Source organism: Strigops habroptila, chromosome 3 (assembly GCF_004027225.2).
Source record: "Strigops habroptila isolate Jane chromosome 3, bStrHab1.2.pri, whole genome shotgun sequence".
NCBI lineage: Eukaryota > Metazoa > Chordata > Aves > Psittaciformes > Psittacidae > Strigops > Strigops habroptila.
Genome location: NC_044279.2, coordinates 37,083,959 through 37,106,916, shown reverse-complemented (window position 1 = coordinate 37,106,916; position 22,958 = coordinate 37,083,959).

Below are 22,958 nucleotides of genomic sequence, written 5' to 3'. Positions count from 1 at the left end.
GAAAACCACAGTAAAAAGGTCCCTTCGTGAGGACAAATGGCAAAGTAGCCAAAAGCTGCAGAAAGCTGGTGCTGATGGGTCCAGCGTTCACTGCTCCACAGTAACAATCTCCTCCAGAAGAAAGGCTGCAAAGCAGATGACGGCTTCTCTGAACTTGTGGAAGGGTGGAGGACAACCCTTTCCCCAAGGGGCTGGCTATGGAGCTATATTCTCCCATCCCACCTCCAGGAGGATCCCACGCTTCGCACGAACCTTAGATATCATTCCCAGACCAGTTTTCTCCTGCCAGGATACAAACAGTCCTTTGCTTATATTCTTGGCAGGAAGACTTGCTTCATAAACAAGTGTTTAAAAAGAAGCAGCAGATGCTCTCCTCCTTCAGCACGTAACAACAGCAAATAGCATAATCAGGGGCTGATTACAAGGATGATTTCCGCTCTGTAATTTAAGACGTGGAGCAGGTAATGGCGTGTACTGCACACCATGTGCCATAGCTTGCGTGCTGATCATTCCATGCCATAACCTCAGCTCCTGCAAGGCAAGGGGTTTTCATCAGCATTTCTCATTTCTGGGCAAGTTCTCTAAAGGCTGTGAGAGACTGAATAATGTCCTTATTCTGCCTGCAACAAAATGCATGTTCTGAACACATAATCCACAGTCCACAGGCTGAGAAAGATCAGAAACCCAAGAGGACTAGGCAATTTTGCAGGATCCATTGTGAAAATGTCAGCAACCACAGAATCTGTTCCAGTGGTAATAAGCTCAAACAGGGTATTTAAGCATAGTGATTTAATCACCTAAATGATAACCCTCATTATGTTGTGTAAACTGTGCCACAAGTTACACTATGGCAGGAGCAGAAAGGGTATCAGGAAAGGACGATAACCAGAGCTGGTTAAACACTGTTCTGAGCAAAGAAACACAGAAGGCAAAGACCAGTTTCAGTGGGAAGTATCTGAGGTTGCTGAATAGAAATGGACAATGAAATAATAAACAAACTATAACCTGAGCACAACACAGCCCTGGCACAATAAATCAAAGAAGGACAAAGAGGTACAACATTTTTGAAGCTTGTCAAGCCACATTAAACAGCTATCTCACCCCTGGAGTGCCACCAGCAAGCTTGGCACAGCATGGCAGAGGGACCTCCATGAGGTGGATGGGAGCTGCTCTAAGAAGCAGAAATTCATTGCTTGCAACTAGGCAGAAGGCTGAGAAGTGGTAATCTCACTGTGCAAGCTGAGAGGTATGCAAAGACAAATAAATGTTACTTAGAAATAAAAGCTTTGGGGGTTTGTTGCATTTTTAAACATATAGCACTTCATCAGTTTAGAACCAACTCCAATGAGCCTTAGCTTCATTGTTCACTTGCCAGGTGCAAAGGATTTTAGCAAGGTGATACATTCTTTAGCATCTCTTCTTTTCCCCCATCATGTTCCCCCATCACGGCAGGAGGAGCATGTGATCTATGTCATTGGCCTGTGTTCTGGTTTCATCTTTTGCTTGTCCCTTCCACCAAAACCTTGTATTCAGGTCATCTCTTACAGTTACTGCTTCTTCCTGTGTCACTCCAAAACCATCTTCCCTCATTCTGCCAGATTTTCATCTCTTCCACACTCTCAACTGTTACTGCCTCCTCCTCTCTAGCAACTGTTCTGGAAACATTGCTGTCCTTTCCTTTTACATCATGACCACTACAAGCACAAAAAAAAAAAAAAAAAAAAAAAGAGAAATATTGCTGTAGTAAAACCACTATACTTCCTTCCTGACCCCTTCAAGTCACTCCACTGATTTTGCCTTCCACCACATCAAACACAAGCTTTCTGTCCTCCCCTTGGGATACAATTCCTGTCATGTCATCTCATTTGGAGAAGGTTACTGTCACTCCATCATGAAGAGCATCCTCAATCACCTGAATCTCCATTTATCCCACAAGTCTGCATTTGCCCTCTCCCACTTCTCCCCTTACCGTTGGCAAGATGTCTTTCAGGATTCATGGAAGAAACTTTCACCCATCCACCTCAAAGCTTACTTTGCCCACAAATTATCCAGAAGAAACAATCTGAGGAAGGATGGTCATGTAGGGAGCTGGCGCTTCCACTCCCACGAGAGGAAAACAGGGTTCACACTGCCTCTCTTCCTGCTTCCTTTTGAAGACCAAGACTATCATTTTCTATGCATAACACAGCACAATGAGGCCTCTGCCATGACCGGCTTAGGTAAGTACCATTAAGTGAAAATATTACCAGTAGTACATTTCTAGAAAGGAGGCTTATGAAAAAATTCCCCTTGCCTTTTACATCATCTTGCTACCTTGATCTAATTCATATAAAGTATTTATATTTCCTTTAACTAGAGTTTGTGAAATACTTCAGAATTTGGAATTGCAACCAACGCTGCCATGTGCCAATGGCATATGTGTGTACACTTATGTATATACACATAAAGACCTTTGATGTTTAGACTCACAGATTCTCTTATTAAAAAATATGACTAGTTTTTAATAAAGATTTCTCATCAGAATTCACCAAGATCATGCATTGATTTTAATATTTATTTAAAACTACTGTGACCTTTTAGGAGCTCATTAAGGGCTTATTACATTTTTCTATCCAAAATGAAATTCCTTTAATTTTAAGGGTTTATTGTCATTATAAAGATGAGGAATGGCAGGCCACAGTCAATTGTAATACAGCACAATGCAATAAATATGGTTTAGTGCAGAGGCTGGCTGAAGTGACCCACCAATACATAGCATTGAATGAAAGCAAATGTTTTCAAATAGAAAGAATAACAACTAGCAGAAGTCTTCCAGTGAAGCGAAAGAATCAGGGAAGGTGCAACATGAGTGTTGAACTTCCCTCTTTATCACCCTCCAGAACACTAATAACAGAGAGGAAGGGCAAAGGCTTTCATCTCAGGGTCTGCTGTGGAAGCAGTATGACAGGATGCACATGCCACCGGTTTGAGCAAGCTTTATGGACATCCCAGTATCAGCATGCCCCAGGTGTGCTTGTGTCAACATTAGCCAATTAATGTATGCACTGAGGTATTGCATTAGGTTTACAAAAATGGTTTGTCAACTTTTTTTTTTTTTTTAATTCAATTTGATTTCCTCTTTCAAAATGTAGCATCTGAGGCAGCATGGCAGAAAGGCAGCCAAGTTTCTGGATGTGTTTTGACAGAGGTTTGCTAACACATTTCTGCAGAACCTTTTAGTTTTCCTGCAACATTGCTTGGTGGCTTTAACAAACAGCCAGCTTCTTGCTTTCCTTGCTACTGTCTGTGCAGATTTGCCCAGACAGTACCAGATCCCTATGGAAATACAGAGGGAACATATACTCATTTGAGAGCAGGGACCATGATTCTTTCTGGCTACTGGCAAGGAGCCTTTTCAGGGAAAAAGGCTTTTGTGTCCCCAGAGAAGTCTTCATGTCCGCGTGGAGCAGACTGGCCCTAAGCGATGCCTTGACCTCACCTCTGGCTCTTGCTGTCAGTGTGGCAGCTGGAGCCTCCCTCAGCCAGAGGGAACAGTTTCACTGCAGATTTCCAGGGTTGGAGAGCTGCAAGCATATCTGTTTACTGCATACTAATAATCTCCTCACATTATGCAGCTTGACTATCTAATGTCAGTACTAATTCAGCAGTTAATAAATTGAAGAGAGCCACCCCTGCCAAATCTAACAATCAGAAGAAATTCACCTCCTCTTCTGTATTACAAGCACAATCCCAGATTTTAAAAAATCTCATCTCCACTTCAGGATATTTACCACATTCTGTATTCATCCCCATGGCTGCTGAGTACTCACTTACCAAAGCATTTGTCTGTAAAGTGGTAAAGAGATATCCATTTAATTCTGACCTTTAAAGAAAGGGGGAAAATGCTTAAGTGGAAGACTGGATTGCAAACAGGAGAGACAGCCTTCGCCTTTTGGACCACCATCTAAAATGAGTAGCTTGCGGAGGTCTTTCTTGAACTCAATCAAATCTGCAGCAGACAGTTGTCTGGACTGCATTGGGCAGATCGCAGTGGCTGTGAAAGGGCTGTAATTCCTTTCTCACTGGCTTCTTCCCTGGCAGAGACTACTCCAAGCTGAGCTGAGGCTATTTGGCTCAGCTGGGCTGCACCTCTATTGCAAGAGGGCTGAGGGGGTCAGTGAGAAGCTGGAAGGTATCAGCCTCTGAAAAAATGCGGCTGGGGCTTTTGCACTTATTTTCCAGAGCTCAGCCTAGGAGTCAAACAAGATCACAAAGACAGCCTATGTGAAGGGACATATGAATAAATAAATTATTGCCAGAATTGATAATGTAGAGGCTTCCATTTTAAAGCATGAAGCTTAATTTCCTCCTTACACCTATGATATAATTTTGCAGTGTTCAGCACTCTATGCGGACTGTTGATATATAAATAACTAATCAGATAAGGGTCCATTTATCTGAGAAAGGAACAGTCTTCTGAAGGCAGGCTCGCAGCAGAGCAGAGACCACATGAGTTGTATAATGCACTCCTGGATTTTGAAGGAAAGCCAGGCCAAGTCCTGTATCGCTTTGTTGACTGAAGGCATACTTTTCCAAAAAAATCAAAGCCTAAGCTGGATTCCCGAGTCTGTATTTAAGCTTCAGAAGTACAGCTGGATTTTCAACCTACCAACACCCTTGAAGTCAGCCTATGTTCCAAGTATGCTGGAAGTCAGACCAGTTATTTAGGAGCCAAGGTCTGGCAGCATGGCCAAGATGTCCAGAATGCTCTTCAGTGTTTCAGAGGCATGCAGGAGGCCTTAACTAAAAACCACAGCCAAGCCATGGGCAACCATCATGTTTTTCTTCCCTTCCCTAATGTAAGAAGCATTTCAGTGAAAACAGTGCTCTGACTTTCTCGTGCCCTTGTTTCCTTGAGGACTGTCCATCTCTGCTGGTGATTAGCATATGTGGTTTGGTCTCCATTTTAGGTTAAGTTTTAGGCCTGACCCTGGGACTTTAAGTACAGAGGGTGGGCAAGGGAAGAGATAGAAAAGCATCAGCTAAATTAAAGAATTGGAAGATAACTTTGGCAGTTACCAAACAAAACCAGCTATATGTTTATCTGCCAGAGAAGAGGGTTTAAAAAAAAAAGGCAAACAAACAAAAAATACCCCAAAAAAACAGAGTTGAGGAAGCCTACCTTAAATTATATGTCCTCCCTGTTGTCAGAAAACATCACACTGAGTAAGGGGAGGAAGTTCCCCTACCCCAAGAAGGTATTTCCTCCTGAGAAAAAAATTTGCTCTGATCGTTTTTTGGATTGAAGGTTGAGAAGGCAGCAGCAAAGACTCTGGCCTTTAAAGACAGGTTTGTGACAACAGGAATGCCTGAAATCAGGGACACTTCCTGTCTCTGTTTCAGTCCTCAGCAATGAATACAAATCAAAGAGCATTAGACCCCAAGTATGTCTACCCAGAGAGATTTTTAAAAGGATTCAGATGTGGGAAAGTGTCTCCAGGTAACCTACAAAGACCACTTTTTATGCTGGAACCAGCAGTTTGGGGAAAGATGGGACACACTTCTGCAAAGGGCAAGCAGCAGAGAGACATCCTGCACCTTCAGTACAAAAAGCCTGTGCTGCCAGAGCTCGCCCTAAGCAACTGACCAGGATCAGGGCCTTATGGGTGAGAGGTTCATAGATGAACAGGTGAAAATCCCTCTGTCAGTCTCAATTTATTCCAGATAAGAAGGCTGTCTCTGTTGGATTTACTTTTTTTCTGTACAGGCAGAGAACATTTACTCAGCAATAATGTTCCCATGTGTCTGGGAACTGCAGAACTACGGCAGTGGCTGTTGGCACACTACTTTCTCACATCCCTTGCATGTTTCCTACAGATTTTTTTATTTTTTAATACTATGCTACCACGATGAGGGTGTCTCATCCCTCGCGTTTCACATTTTGCATCACTGCAGGATCTCTTGCCATCGAGACACAGAACAAAGAAGTTAAAAGCCAAAGAAATGAGAACCAACTCTGTCACGTCAAATAAGAATAAATTGTGACTAGAGCTGAACACAGTTGGACTGCAGATTCTGCCCTGATAGCTGTCACAAGGAAGTCTGTAGGGACCTGTGTGTCCAGATGGTTAAGGTGAAAATACTGAGATTAAGTTTTGGCCAAGAAGGGAGGTCCACCCTACAATAATCCGCAAGATTAAGTGTGTGGGATAGCTAAAATGGTCCAGGATCTGATGGTGTGTTATTCCTGGCACTCCTCAGAAGAGCAAATGAGAATACCCTTGCTTTGCAGAAGGTGGGCTGGCAGGTAGATGGGTTTCACACCAGGCCTGCAACTGTTCTATTCCCTTCACTGCACAGAGGTGTGTGTGATGGGATGGGGAGTGTATTGCCAACATTGTGCTAGCGTAGGGCTAGCTCTGGCCATGATGGAGGAGACAGATGGGCTGGAAGAATGGGCCCTATCACAGAGCACCAGCTTGGCAGCAGTCGCTGGATCTTGGTGAGTGCAGAAAGCCAGCCTCTGGTGTTCACAGAAGGTGCTGCAATGACTGCACTGGCAGAAGGTACCCCTCTCCTTAGCAAGAGATGGAACTCAGGGCAGGTACCAGCAGGTACGGGTGACTGCTGGCAAGTATCCTTCAAGCTGGTCTGGAAAGAGCTGGGCATGAAAGGAGTGGTTTTTTCTGTCCTTTCAGCCCTTATCTTCTTTATTCAGTCTGCTAGAAAGGTTGACAAGCTGTTCAAATGACCTTGGCAGCTCTGTGACACAGGTGCCACTACTGGACTGAGACCAGAAACTGATTTCAAATAGTCTAAGTAGCCCTACAGTTGAAGAACTTCCAATTTCACCAGTACAGACAGAGCAAATGGAGCCTAATGTCACATTGCATGAAGGTCTTTCATCCAGCAAGTTTATCCAGGCAGTGGTCAGGACTTGCTACGAAAGATATCCCAATTAGACATTCAGGAAAAAAAATCACCATTAGGATGAACAAACACTGGACCAGGTATCCAGAGAAGCTGTGGAGTCTCCATCCTTGAAGACATTCAAAACCCAACCAAACACAGCCCTGAGCAATGCAATTAAGTTAGCCCAGCTCTGGGCAGGAGATTCACTCAGGATATCTCTCAAGGTCCCATCCAGCCTAAAGTATTCTGTGATTCTGTAATTCTTCTATAATTTCTTAAAGACTTATGATAAAATTACCCAGGCTTAAAGTAGACAGCTTGGGAGTATTGGGGCTTTCCTGTACTCCTTTTGATAGGCTCAGCATTAGAGAAGGGTGATTAACTGCTTATCCAGCCCAAAGGCGGTACGTAACGAGAAGGTCCTAGAAAGCTATTTTCTCCTGAAAGGTGGAAAGATGATGTCAAATGAATTTTGGCATTTTTATATGGACCTCTTCAATAGATGTGGCTGTTTTCAGAATCCATTCAGGAAAGTGTCCCCCTTGCTCATCCGTACAGCCTTGGAGAAATAGAAGGGCAAATCAGAGCCTGGGAGATGTACCACAAAAGATGCTAAATCAGCATGGTGGTGGAGCAGCTCAACCAGCACCCCATGGAGGACGGGCTGTAAAGTCACTGAGTGTGGGGATCGGGGCAGTGGGCAGAAGGGGGTAGGTGGTAGAGTGGCAGTCTCCTCACCTTCTTCCTGTCAGAGGCCAGGGCAGATGGAGCACACCACTGTGCTCCATGTTTCTGTAGGCGCAGGGGAAAGGTACTATTCCATGAATAGCAGATGCAGGACACCACAACAGCAGCAGAAATGCAGAGTCCACAGCTGTGTTGAAGCTTGTGGACTTTCTTTCCATACCATATTCAGTTCTGTATTGCTTTTAATATCTCAGAGGCAAGATTTGAGTACACCGGGAATGGCTGAATAAAAATCATCAGCTCCATGCAACTGTGGTAAAATACAAGTTACACCAGCTGGGCAAATCAAGAATTATCATTTTTTAAAATATGCTGTTACAGAGTGTGTATGCCGATGGGACAGTGCCTTCAATGTTGCATTCATCATCTAAGTCACTGCTTCTCATTAAAAACAGGATAGGAAGGAGAGGGTTCCAAAAGGAGGAGATTACTTCAGCTATCATGTTTGGGATGCAGAGATGAGACTCCATGTGAGAGGAGATTCAACAACCCACCCACCAAACCATGGAGTACACCTCCTAGTCCCACCCTGAGGTGCCTGCTTGTCACAAAATTTGACCAAGCAGAAATTCTGCCAAAATGTGGTTACCCAGCACCTCTGAAAAATCAGCATGGTGAAGTAGTTTGGAAAAGAGCTAAGAGAATATGCACTGATTTCTGTCGTTTCCACAATAAAGGGGGATAGGGAAATGAGGGGCTAGAAATGCTCCATATGAGAGGGAAAAACAGTAGGATTTTTGAAAAGCCCATGTATATCTTGACATGACTTCTCTTGCTGTTTGCAAAGGACAACCAGTAGAGAGAGACATCCTGCACCTTCAGCACCGCTGTGTCACTAACCACAGTTACTGAGATCGAAAGGTGGGTTAGGATTTATTTTTAAAGATGCCATTTTAGTTCAAAACAAACAAACAAACAAACAAAAAAAAAGGTGTAATTGGCTCAAACCTCTGCACATGCACATGACAACTTACATTTGTGGAGGCATATCCATGCAGAAAGCACTGCAAAATGCTACTTGGTTTTGACCACAGGGATTTTTTTATGGTCCCACTGCCCATTTTTCTCCCCTCCTCCCAGCCAATACTTCCCACCTCCAAAGTTAAGGATCAGCAATGCAAGTGTTATAACAACACGTGTGAAATTATATACAGGACTCACAGAGTTACAGTTCCTAAATGCCTTGATTACGAAATGCAGCATGAACAGCCCTTAGATGATGAAATCTATTCCAGCACATCTGTGCCAGAATGCTAACTGGGACCTTGATCTGAGCAGTTAAAGCAAACCACAACATTGTTTTACTATGCTCACCACCCTCGAAAGATTCAGCTCAGTTGCTAAAATGATTGCAGTGCACAGAGGTTGAGAGAAATTTTTTTCTTCTGGAATTAAGGAGTCTTAAAAACAAAAGTTGCTCTGTGCCACCATCTCATATACTGCTCCAGTTCCACTCAGTATTCACTATTAATATATTCATTCTTAAATGATATCAGCCCATGAAGTAGATTTGTAGTTCACTTACTAAATATTGCTTTGATAAAATAAGACAATTAACTTCATTTTGTGTCATTCCTACAATTGCTTCAATTTAGATCTTGAGAAAGAGAAATATTCTGAGCATAAGTAGGAATTCACAGCGACAAACGGTCATCAAATTTTGGGTTTCTTGGGTTTGTTGTTACTAACATTGGATTCATGTTGTAGTGGTCAACAGTATAACCAATTATAAGAAGGATTGAGCTTGGTGAAAAACAACTTTATCAGATACATTCTGGCATGAAAATTCTATAGTTCTGTACATTTCAGTAAATCAGAGAGGGCTATTGGTTTATTGGTGTTGACTATCTAATATTTTAGTACACTTCTGATGTAAAATATCAAGGCAGATTGCAAAAGTGAAGTTATACAAACTGTACAACTTTCAATGGAACAATTGTGTTGCATTTACATATGATAGTAATGAGCAGTGAGATATCAGAATGACTGAAAGGTGTCCAAAATTATGCTTGCCAGCAGAGAATTATATTCCATGTGAGGTTTTTTGTACTAGTCTTATCATCAACACATCTTTAAAAAGTGGTTAACAGATTCCATAATTTTGCTTTCCCTTTTCTTATCCTCTCCTAAGAGAGGATTATATTCACTTTCTACTGTTATGTCCTGAGCATGATTATTTTCATGACTTCTGTTCTTGTTTTACATCTTCCCCTCTTTTTGACACAGCTGGTATGTAGTTACATTAGAGGAGCTGAAGTCACTTGGGGTGACCTGCAGTCAGGTCACCCAGTTGGGTTTGGCAGGACACAGGGAAGCTGAAGGTAAATGCCTGTGCTTTGGAGGGTTGCAAGTGGAGAAAGTGGAGCTTGTCCAGGCTCTTGTGCTGTCTGTCACCCTGTGGCAGTGAGCACCTTGGGCTCTAAAGCTGGTGGCAGTACTACAGAAACGAAGTAGTTAAGGGTAGTTGGATGTTACGTAGTTAGAGCTTCACATGAAGTACTTTCCACATTGAAAATAAGCACGTTGAGCATGATATCTGTGAAGGACTCTGATTTAACAGATAAATACTTACAAAAGCTTCAGTATAAGACATGAGAGTAATGCTTGCATTACTCTGAAACACAATCCACATCCTAAACCCAAGGCATTGACTACTTTGTAGAACAATTTGCAAAGCCTCCGAAGTACGTATCAAACTAGGCCTGGGGGATAAAAAAACCAGTAGTGAGATGATGCTGTCTGGAGGTGTGTGCATTCAGATCACCCAAGCCAGAGTGCTAGCACTCTGCATGGCACTCCAAGAACCTCACCCAGTTTCAGATAAAATGTTACACCACATTGCAATGTGGATTTTATTGTACCATCTTTCAAGAGCAGCAGGAGGCACTGAGAGAGTCTGCAATACAGTTAAAACTACTCAATAGCTAATAGAGTACTTTATTAGATTCTTCCTTATGGGAGTTTTCTGTTAAACATTTGAAATATAATATACTGCCTTAGATAAACATGTAATAGGAATTGGGAGTTATTAATGCATCATAAAAAGTCTATTCCAGCAAGAGCAGTTACCTTATTAATTAGGAATAGCAATTCTGAAGATTCAGTTATTTATATGATTTTAATTTAGTTCCAATTCTAAATGAAAGTTTAATTATAATTGCACCTAATTCACCCAGAGGATGAAAGGGCCCATTTAACAAAGGACATTCTGCCTTCACTAAATGATTACAAAGGGAACTAGAAATTGATGATATTTTGCTATATTGTTCCAAATCCCACAAGATTTGCATCAGATATGCTCCGTAACATTTAAGGAAATCAATTCTGGAACCCCAGTAAATGAATCCATAAATTACACTTTAATATCTCAAAGTGCTGCCTTCCTCAGACAGAATTTGTCACTCTCAGGATCGATATGGAGAATACAGCTTTATGGAGAGCAATTCGTGTGACTGCATCATTATACTGTATTTCAGTGTGTCATGTTGCCAATGCATTTATATCTAAACCAGGAGACACCCCATTCTTGAAATCTAGCTATAAAAATTTGCTACAGGTTAATCCTTTGTTTCAGAGGAAATAATGGAAATTAACATTAACCAAACTTGACAAATGGATGGGGAAAAGCAACACCCATAAAAATGATTGAAGCACTTAACACTTTGTAGAGTGGCTCACATGGTCTCAGTGCACAAAAATCAAAACAAACACTCCTTTTTAGCACCAATTTATTGAACAAATATCTGTCTCTGGAGAATTAGATAAGCAAAACTGCCCTCCAGTAATGTCCAGATATCATCAGGAAGTGAATGGTTTGTTTAAACCCCACAGAGGGAAAGAGTTTGTGGCATCCCTTTGTTTAACTACCCCGGCAGTAAGAGCAGAGCGCACCAGGGATTTATGTGGCGGGAATGTCAGGGTTTTGATAGGCACTCTTGCATTGGGAGTCTGGACCAAAGCGCCTCACTTGAAAGGCATTTCACATGGGTAATGCTATAGTAGTTCTGGTGAGGACAGTGGGACCTGCTGCCATCTGTGTGCCGGCACTGAAAGTCAGATAGCTGACAGCAAGGGACATCTATGTAGAAACATAAGATGAATAGTATGCTGCAGCTAGGGAGTGCCAGAGCCCATCCATGTGTCTGGCCTTGAAAAGGAAGAGCCGTGCTATATTTTCCCACTAGGAGGGCAGGAAAGGACAGAGTGTCCAGGGATGGAGAGGTAAAATAAAAAAAAAATACTTGTTTTCTTTCTCTATTATAATTTTGTGGGTTGAACTGTCCATATTAGCAAGAGCTGTGGTCCAGCAGTAACCCATCACTCCTAGGAACCCTATCTTCTGTTATAAGCACTTGGGGGGTTTTGCTGTGGCCTCAACATAGCCCATGTCCTCCAGGACCCCCTACGTGTGTGGTGGGGGATCCTGACTGGAAGACACCTGCCTCACACTGACCAGGGGAGCATCTTTCTGCCTGCAATTGCTCACTCAAGACATCGCACAGAAGAATCTCCTTTTTCTCCTCTGACTCATGCTCCTGGCTTACTTCTGTTGTTTTGGTTCAGGGCATTTACAAGGTATGATTCAGTGCTCGCTAGCCCGAGGGCTAGCTGGCCAAGCCAAGGAGCAGGAGAGTGGCATAGGCTGTGTTCAGTCTTATGGTGATGGGAGCATCTGGGGGGACCTTGGCCCTGCCCTTGACCCACACACTGCGGGGTCCTGCCACCAGCCCCTGCTCCATCAGGGCTGCACCATGATTTCTAATCTCATCCCTTGTTCTTCAAAGGGAGAGTGAATTAATGGGTGCAGACAGCAACAGAAACTGTTTGGCATCTCAGGAGATGGGCAAAAGCTGGCACTGTGCTGCCTCGTGGTATAAGAGCTGAAAGTTTCCATTCTTTATTCTCATGTACATCTGCAAAATTGTCAATCAATGCCGGTTTTGTTGCACAAGAAAACGTGAGAAGAGCTCACTGGTACGTTCCCAGCAAGCAGTCTTGTGTAAGCACTCTGCTTCTCACACTCTGCTACTTGCCCAGTCAAGAAAATGTGCTCCTCTGGCAAAAGCTGACATCCCGTGCAAAGGGCTCAACCTCCTCTTGCTTTCTGAAAAGTAGTGCAGCCGCTCTTCCTCCTTCTTATTTTCTAGGCTATATCACCATGAAAGTGATGCCCACTTTACCCAGTTGATTAAGAGCAGTGATTTTGAAGCCTCCAGGGTAAAGGGGGTTTCTTGGTCGTTCCCACTGTAGAAACAGCCTGGACAGACACCAGCACCCAGCCATGGGCTGGTCCTGTCGTGTGCCACAGGGCATTTATTTGTCATGTCATTTGCTTCTCATCTGGCTCTGGCTCTCAGTATAACTGACAGGAGAGGCAGGCTTTTTTGTCTAAAAGGGAAAAATAAAGCACTACAGAGTCCCTTGTGATTTTTCAGCCTCCTTTAATGCTACCTGCACCCGGTATGGATTCAGTAATAAGAGAGAGCATTAATCCTGCGATCAGCACAATTCACCAGGGTATCCATCTATTTATTTTTGGAAACTGGTACATTACCACATGCACATCCTTTTTCCCTAAATCACAGCAAAGCCTCTGCACATAAGAGACAATATTGCATTTTATCTTGTTATCAGATCAGAAAACGAGAAATGCCTCTCTGTAAAAAGGTGCAAGCAGGGAAGGGGAAAATGCAGTGAGAAAGCAGCAAAATCCCTGCTTTTCACAAGGTTAGCACAAAAATATTATTAACATTTTAAATGTTTTATTTTCTGATTCCACTCACCCCATTATGTTCAAGGGATATTTTAGCTGGGTTACTCAGCTAAATAGGAATAAGAAGCACTAAACTGATCTTTTTTTTCAGATGGCATCATGTACATTGAGGTACCAGCTAGCCTCATGGATTTTTGTAAGAAGGGATGATCCTTCTCCCACACCTTTTGACTTTATAATAAGCAAGGTAGTTGAAGTGTCTCTCCTTTTATTCTCATAGTTGCAGTCTGCAAGTGATTATACAGGAAAATAAAGTCTTTTCTTTTTCTCAGTATGGAAAGAACGAGACCTTTGATCTAAGGCAGTATCAAAGTCCCCAGAAAAGAAAGCTTCACAGATTTAGGAAGCACAAAATTTACAGTGTGGATAACATTTTATATGTGAGAGCCAGCAGTTCTCAGACAATGACAAAGTATGAATCCAGAATAGCACAAAACAAGGGCTGCTTTCTGCAACGAAGCAGACTGGCCTGGAAAAGCTATTCTGGGGACTGTAAAGTATACATGCTCAGACTCCAGGGCAGGCATTATCTCTGAAAGTCAGCCTTTGAGTGACTAGATTTGGATACCCAAAATTAGAGGCCACTTTTTAAAATATGAGTCTGGGTGGAAAACTTTGCACTGCACATAAGCAACATGCCATTTTCACAGGCTTGTAACAACTTATTCCTAGACCAGTGTTTCTTCATATATGACAAAAACACCCCTCTTCAGTCCAGATGAAGTTATTTAACTAGTCAGAGTTCACCAACTTAGGCAAACATAAAACCCAAAGACACAGAATCACAGAATTGTTAGGGTTGGAAGGGACTTCTGGAGATCTTCTAGTCCAACCCCCACAAACAGTTGCAGAATTATAGCCTGGTATGTGGAAAAATAGTCACCTTGTGCTAGGCGAGCTCAGAAAGAGCTTCACCAAGAAATGTTTTTAAAAGCAGTCCCAGAGAAGCAGACCTTAAACGTGCTCAGCTGAAGCATTGTTTTTTCTCCTCAGGGAACTCTTTGCTGAATGGGGCATGACAGCTTTCCTCCTCATGGAGAATCAGCATCTAAGGGCATTTTTTGCACTGTGGGAAACCCAAAGCGTGTCACATTGGGATGCAGCCCTGCAATGGCAGTGGGCAATGCGGAGCGATGTAGCCCATGGCACAGTCAGTAGGGAACGGCTTCGGCCACCCTGCAGGTTCATCCGTTGCGGATGTCACCTGCAGGAGACACAGCGATATGCCACACTGGCACTTCTGTCCTTCCCACACAGACAGGCAGCATTTCCTTACTCGGACATATATGAATATAGGAAATATATGAAATATTTTGGGGAGATTAATCCTAACTATGTTTATCAAGCTGATTACTAAGACACAGAAGACACTCTTCTGTGTCACTATATGATATCTACATTTGCAACAGTATGGACCTGTGACAACTTACTCTGCTGCTGCCATTACCCAGCATCTCTCTGGCACAGTTATCCAGCAGCAGTTTCACTTACTGACATTTCCTTAATCATCCTTCTTTTATTTTATTTCTCATGTCTCTCTTATTCGGCTCCAGGTAATAGAAACAATATCATATTCTTAATTCACATTTAATTTGCCTGTATTTCTCCCCACCTAGTTTGTACAAAACCAGTCTGTCAATTCCTCCCTTGGAGAGTTAACACTCAGGCTTTCTTCAGTTTCTTTTGACCCCTACTACAAAATTTATTTTGATGAATTATTTATGTCCAGAGCTCCCCAGGGAATTATCATTTGTATCTTCTATAGTTTCTGCCTGTCACCAGCTATTACCGAATTACATCAGCTGGACAGCAGCTGCCAGTAATCAAACCAGGTTCCTCCTCTGCCTTGGCTTATTCGCATCACCCAACAGACACAAACAAACCAACCAGATCCTGGAGCACGTTCTTTTACAAGTCTACTTCCTTTACCTATTTTGGAGGCTAAAGTTGGGTTGATTTTATTTCCCAATAACCTTGATATGAAAGGCAGCAACAAACAAACAAACAAACATACAAACAAACAAAAAAGATGCTGTTACTCCTGTGCATTTAGGTGGGCAAATAATTCCAAAACTAAAATCTATTCCAGCCTCGGGCCAGAACATAGTTGTATCTGTCTGTGCTCCTAAACTGCCTTAATTCAAACATCATCTTCAGGAAGAAAATGTGCCCGCAAGCTCTCTAAGCCCTCCTTGAAAAATAAAGCAAACTCTTGGGTGTGAATCTTTACTTATTCATCATTGGGCCTCGGTTGTCATCCAAACACAAACTGTAATATTGTCATGTTTTCCAGCCACCACAAGAAGCGGATTCTTCTGGGGTTAAGGTCCTTATTGTTAGATGTTAGAGCAATTAAAAGCTTCACAGAAGCCCTTTGAACATGACTTCTAATCCACACTGGTAATAATAAACGTTTACATGCATTAAACTAAACAGGCAATAAAATCTTGAAGTTCAGGATTGGAATTTTAGTCAGATAAAAACTCTGTGTACAGAAAATCCAAACGTAGACCCGTTTCACTTGTTTAACTGATTTTTTTTCCAGTTAGTTTTCTGTTTCTGAAAATGAAAGCTCTATGCAAAATTTCTGCAGTGTTTTCAGCTTCATATTTAAACTGACTTCCTCTGGCTTCTTTCACTTTTAATCTCTTTCCCTCTGTCTCCAGATTCCTGTGGCGAAATAAGTGAGTGCCAAAAAGAAAACAAAGAAAAAAAAATGTAAAACACGAGAAGAAAAACAAAAGCAAAACCTAATACTTAAAAAATCATGCTTTTGACAATATTTCAAAATAAATGTTCAAAATGTGCTTCAAAAATGTTTCTTTCCAGCTCTAAAGCAGCCATCCATAATACTTTCTTGCCCTTCCATTCACTGTATTCTCTTAGCTTGTCCAGGAAACTTTGTATTGAAGGAAAGAGCTGAAACAATCACAAGTAGAAGCCTTTCTTTGCAATAAAACCCTTTTCTTCTACGTAGGAGGGAGTTCACTGTTAAACAGAATAAAAAAATGGGCAGTGAAGACTTATACTGAGGTTTCCTCCCTGGTCATCAATGTGAGCTTTGATTTTTTAGAGAAATCCCTACATTTGGGATGTACACTGTACAGAACAGCTAGCACTATGGGCCAATACACTGTAAACACACCATCTTTGAAGACATGCCTTTAAACCTTGACTTAAACTCATTAGCAAATCCTACTGAAGCCCACAAGTTGGCACATCCAGCCCCTCTCACCAGCTGCAACCCTTTGATGAGTGACATAGAAGTGGGAATTGGCAAAGGCAGGGATCAGCCCGTCTGTGGCCCGTGATACGAGCATGCTCTGTGAAGTTCAGTCTCATTTTTAGTTCCTCATAGGCACTAAATTCACCTCAGCAATTTTAAGTATTCTTCGATTTCCACAGCTGCTTTACTGTTATAATCTTCATTCTTTGTGTCTGTGTAAGAGAGTAAGAACAGTGTACCTGAGCACTCAGTGTGAGACATTTTGATGCAAGATGGCCAGGTATGGCACAACAGTACCACCACATCTGGCTTGATGTCTTTCCATGAAGCAACTCTCAATGAGGTGTGTAGTAAACCAGGATTTTTGCTTCAAATCATACTATTTCACATGCTTTTGCTAGCACTGAGGACTCTGAATACTCAGAAAACTGTAGCAATACTGATACATGCCTTGCAAATTCATTACTCTGGATTTAAATCTGCTTTCTTTTTCTAATCTGTTTCTTTTAAATTCATGGGAATTGTTCTCTGGATTTGGGGTTTACAACATACTTCTTTCCAGATATATCTCTGAGACTAGAAACTTTTATTTCAGTAAAGGTCAGGAAATGTAACTATATAATAATTCTAGGAGCAAGGATTTGATGAAAAGCATGAGTCAAAGTCATGAGAGCTGGCAGCATCACAGTCAAAACATCTTTGCTATTTTTTTTGGTGTAACAGCCACACCTTGATCCATCAGTGTTGATTAGAGCCAACTGCATCACAACCTGAAATAGATCTTTGAAAAATGAATGCCAAATATGAGTATTTCTTTCTTAGTCACATAATTTCTGATGTTTTCCTAAAAGTTCCAGCTTCTCAAATTACATACACTCATGAGAATCACAAGGTTTCATTTCTCACAATAAGGCAGTGGCGATCTAATACAACAAAGGCAAGCAGTTATACACCAGCCAAGGGAAATTTTGCTGTAACTTGCATCTCATCAGCCATACACAGCAGAAGGAGAGGAAGGGGAGTAGCCAAAGGCCAGTGGGTTCGCAAGCGGAATGCTGTCCACAGCATTAAGCAAGCTGAACTCAAGCTACAACAGGTGCTAGTAGGATGGGAATGGGGAGTCAGCTTTACTGACGAGACATAAATAGCTTGATAGGGTCAGCCTAGCAGAAGAAAGCCTGAGTGGGGGTACAATTACACTTTATAAATATATGCCCAAATACCAGCAGGGCTGAAGAATCATTCAAGCTATAAGACAATGCTGGCACAAGAACAAATAGCATGAAAAAAGTCACCAACTATTTTAAGCTCAAAGCACTTTTCTAACCATTAGAGAAATGGTGGTGTGTAAGTCTTCCAACAGAAGCAGTAGGTGCTAGTAAGCTAACTACTTTTATAGCAGAAAAATAGCAAATTCAGGCAAGGGATTTTATGACACGGTATCTGCTGTAATAGTGGGTGTTCCCTAGGCTCTGTGCTCCTAGAAATGTTCTGCTTGTCATGGTTGGAAGGTAGAAATTAAATATACAAATGTAAAACTCCGAAAGCTGAGCTCCATGAAGGCAGTTAAATAGTAGTCCACAGGCTTATGTGGCTTGAATCTGTTTTTTTTAATACATAGGATACTCATGGCTCAAGCAGGTGGTTGTTTGTTGATACCCAAGTCCAACACAATAGAGAGTTGGATGAAACCACTGAGAGGAAAGAAGTGAACCTTTGTTTATTGCTTATTGCCCTTCCTTTGCAACCACCATGCTCCCTGCCTCTCCAACCTGCCCATCTACAGAGACGCTGGCTCACAAGGATTTCCTCAGCTTTAGCCCAAAGAGGAGTTTGTCTGCCCAAAACTGCAAGGGGAAACCAAGAAACTGGGAACAAGAAGTTTTATCTTGGTCCTTTGCTATAGGCAGGGATGGATTATGTATCCAGCTCCTTCCTGGTCAGAACATCCCAGGAACCTGTTATGCCATAGTTTTGACAGAGGAGAAAACAACAACTGTTTGTGTCTTCTCAAAGGCCCATAGTAGGCATCCTTCTCGTATTTCTAACCTTGCCCAAGTTAGCTCGCTCCAGAGCCACCTTTTTGGCAAGCAGCCCAAGTGGCTTCTACCAGGTGGGGAAAGATTTCTGCTTCCCATCCTTCAAAGGTAGAGGCACGCTTGCCTTCCACTTGATTTCACGCACATTTCATTCACAGGCTCTGAAAAGGCTACCAGCACCACTACTCCCACACAACAGATCATAAATAACTGCACGGGTAAGTATTTCACTGCAGGCCCTTGGAGTACAACCCTCTAACTCCTGTAGAGTTACTGGCCATAAAGATAATTTGTGTGAGTCAGTACCAGAGGAAGGAGGAAATTTGGGGTTGAAAGGTATCTGCTGTGAGAAGACATCAGAGAGCCTTTCTGGCAGCTCTGCCTGCACTGATTTGCTGCAGGCAATTCTCAATCAACAGATGAAGATCAGTAGCAGGAGCTACCTCCTAATTATAAATCATTTAGTCAATCAAAATATAGCTCCTCAGCTACGTAAAGATCTCATTTCTTCTCAAGAGCCTTATATGGAAAAAAAAAATGGAAATGCTGTACCAGGAGGAGGGAAAAAGCTTTATTTAAAAGTGACAAAAAACGAAAGCTTCATGATCCCATTTGTGGTGTAACTTAACAGCAACTTAGGTACTTGTCAAAGCTAATTAAGACAGGCCATCTGCAAACGCTTATGATTGGAAACATTCCCCCCCGTGCCAGCAGAACAGTGTGTTACAGCCTCCTGACAAGCGCTAGGCTGCTTTGCCTGATGCTACCTGCCCTGGGGTAGGGAGCGCTTTCCTCTCCCTGCAGCGTGAGACTGCATTACCTGAGCATCGCCCTTGGGTTCTGCTACACAGGAAAGGGCAGGGGAAGAGAAGCGTCCCTGCCACACACGCATCCTTAGGGACAGGAGCACCCTGCGGGGAGCAGGGCCAATGCCACCCTGACAGAGCTTGCTCTCAGGACAGCTCCCACCAGTGGGCTGGGACACCTTGCTGGGCACCCTACAGCAGCAACTTCCACCTTCGAAGCACTGTACTAGTAGTTCACTGCCTTTGGCAAGCGATTTGCAGGCAGGGCTAAGGGCAAGCTCAGGAGGAATCAGGCCTGCTGGTCCACACCAACGCAGTGGACATATGGGTGCTGGCAGGTGCCTGCAGATTAGCAGGTCCAGTGGGGCAGAAGGTCCAGTGGGGCAGAACAGCTCATAGGACTGACACCCAGGCAAATAGCAGTGCAGAGTCCCATTATTAGAGTGCAGTGCCCTTGATACACAAATATTTAATTTCTCCTTAGCAACCCTGCTTTTTTTTTAATGTACATGAAGTGTTCTTTGTACCCTGAGGAACTTAGAAGTGGTGTAAGCTGGTGAGGAGCACCAGCCTCGCAGGGAAGACAGAGGCACTGCCACCTGCATGCAGGGTAGGCAGAGCCACCAGCCCAGGGATGTCCTAGGCAAAGCTGTCCCTGCACAGGCCTTTGGAAAGGTCTTTCAGATCTTAGAAGCCTTTTTGGAAGTGTCACAGCTGGATGTGGCAAGTACTGGGATGTTTAGAAATCCATTTTTATTCTAGTTGTGGGCTTTACAAACTGCCTTGGCCTCAGGGTTTGTTTCTCAGCTGAAGTTTCCCAACCCAGCCTAAGTGCATGGACTCAGACTTTAATCCTTAAGGAGAAATTTCAGTTGCCAAGCAGGGTAAGCTACAAAACAGCTCTCCTGCTGGTGATGGTCCTTTATGGAAAACACAACAAGGACCACCTCTCCCCGGGGTGATACCTGCCTCCTGCTCACCGAGCACCGAGCAGCCTCCATCAGGAAAGCTGAGGTTTGCTCTGTGCATCCTGATGGCGAAACAGGGACTCCAGCCGTGAGAGCTGACTTTGACGTGTGTGTAATGCAAAGATGTTGGGCTTATACTGAACCTCCAAAGAGACAAAAGGAAAATGAAGCCCCATCTTGTTTCTTTGAAAAGCACTACAAACAATGCCTGCAGAGTTTTGGGGTTTGTTTTTCAAAGAATCATATATATGTGTATGTACACACACACATATGTTACACACATACATTCTTTAATTTTAGGTCCTGCTCATCTGTCAGGAGATGACACTACAGTAGATTTCTATACCTAGGCGGCTTGAGCAAAGCATATCTGTAGTGTCTGCAAGCACCCCATACCCTTCGGGGAGAAAAAATGTGGAATTTTTACTGCCATAATGAAGCTGAAATAAAAATCTTATTTCTTTATGCAGATTTTTTTATTAAAACGGTCTTATTAAATAAATCAATACTATACTTGAAAACTGAGTTTGCCCAGAAGTTTTTATAATACAATTGTTGATTGCTTTTCTGCTTGTTGGACACTTCTCTCACACATTACGTTTAATACTTCACTGCAATGCTTTGCATTTAGACAGTCTCACATGGGACTCTGTGGGTGCCACACACAGGGCACTGTCAGGTCAGTCAGTCAGTCTCTGAATGAGAATATCTCGTTTTCCCACCATCAGTGTTAGTTATAAAGTAATACTTCACCGTTTGCAGCTACTCCAGACATCTTCAGGTATATAAGGTATGCATGGTCATGTCCAGCTTGCAGATAACGAAAGCAAAGCAAAGCAATGAAAACAGTCTACAAAAATGGGAGAACATTTCCCACTGTTAGCAGGAACACTGCATTTGCCAGTTCCCAGGGTGTTATATAGAGCTCCCAGCCCAAGAACTTCTCAGCAGAACCTGTCCCAAGCTCCAGCTAGATCCCAAACTTCCTCAAAAAGATGTAATGACCTTCCTTTTGTAGTCTCTTTTTCCCCCTTCAAAGTTAAGGAACAAGGTTATCGGCTTGGTGTGGAGACTAGAACACAGCAGCTGGAGGCAAATGTGCATTCCCTGTCTTTGGAGTTTGGTACTAAGCTAGACTTCCTGTTTATTGTTGGGAGAAGGCTAAAGAAACATTATTTTTGCAGTACTCCCTATCTGTGCTCTATAGTCAGCAGAGAGCCAAGATTCACCACAGCCAGAGGCTGGAAAGCACTTCTTAAAAACAAACAAATGAACAAGCAAACAAACAACAGACAAAACCAAATAGGGAAAATGACACAGAGAAACCCCAGTTCCTGGAGTTGCAGAGGATTTCTGTGAAGGAACAGAAACTGGTTCTATCAAAGCCACTTCTACTCTGCTATAGCATATCTGATGGCTGGGAGACATCTAGTAACATGCACTTGAAACAAAAAATGTCCTCTCAGGAACATTAAAATATAAAACACATAACTATGCTAGCAGAATAACAGCATTATAAATCACATGTTTTAAAGAAATGTATAATAGGGGTTCTTTTAAGTTTTAGCTACTGAAAAGAACCTTTAATGTTATCCTTTAATTATTAGCATAGAGTTTAAAATGACAGGCTCTCAAAGGAAGATTTTCCACAGAAATAATAGGTCATCAATGGTTTTCAGACACTGAGATGCATGTAAGACTTTCCCAATCTCAACCTGGTATAGCAAAAATTCTTCAGCCTTCACTGAACCCAGGAAATACCATGCTAACCTCAAACTTGGCCCTATTCATCTTACAGGTATCTTTTTTCCCATCTAAATACCAGCTCCTAACCACAGACAGCCCTATGGAGATACTTCCCTTAGTATATACCTGCTTGTTCATTTCTCAAGTTCTGAGGAAGAGTAAAATTCATGCTGGATCTTCCAATAAGTGGATCTTTAGAAAAGGGGACAAGATAGATAGGGTTTTTTTAAGGAAAGCAGCAGCACCTACAAGTAACATGGTACCTGATCATAATTACATTTCTTGCACTCTTGACTCTGTTTGCTATAGAAACAAGGGATGCACAGCTGACATCCAAAAATTGTGGACATAACAGCCACTACAGTCAGTCATTCATGGTGGATTTTGAAGGCCCCATTTTTGACAGGGATCTGAGCTCTCTGTTAGAGCCCAGGGAGGGAGCAGTCCTGGCAGAGGGCAACGCAGTTTCCCCACCAGCTACTGGGAGTCTCAGTGAACGACACAGGCCAAAACCCAACATCCAGACAAGTGAAATCAGGCGAGATGGCCTCTACCCTGCTTCAAATGAAAAAACAGATGTGACAGCAGTGTACAAGAGTTGGCAAAAGGGACAGATGGCTGGAGGAGAGGGTGAGAGACAGATTAGAAGAGAAAGACATCCATACAAAAGCTAAACCAAAAAAATAAAAAAAGCCTTTGTCCTCAGAACACCATAATTTACAAACAAACTTTAATCCACAAAGATGTAATTTTTGGCTTGCT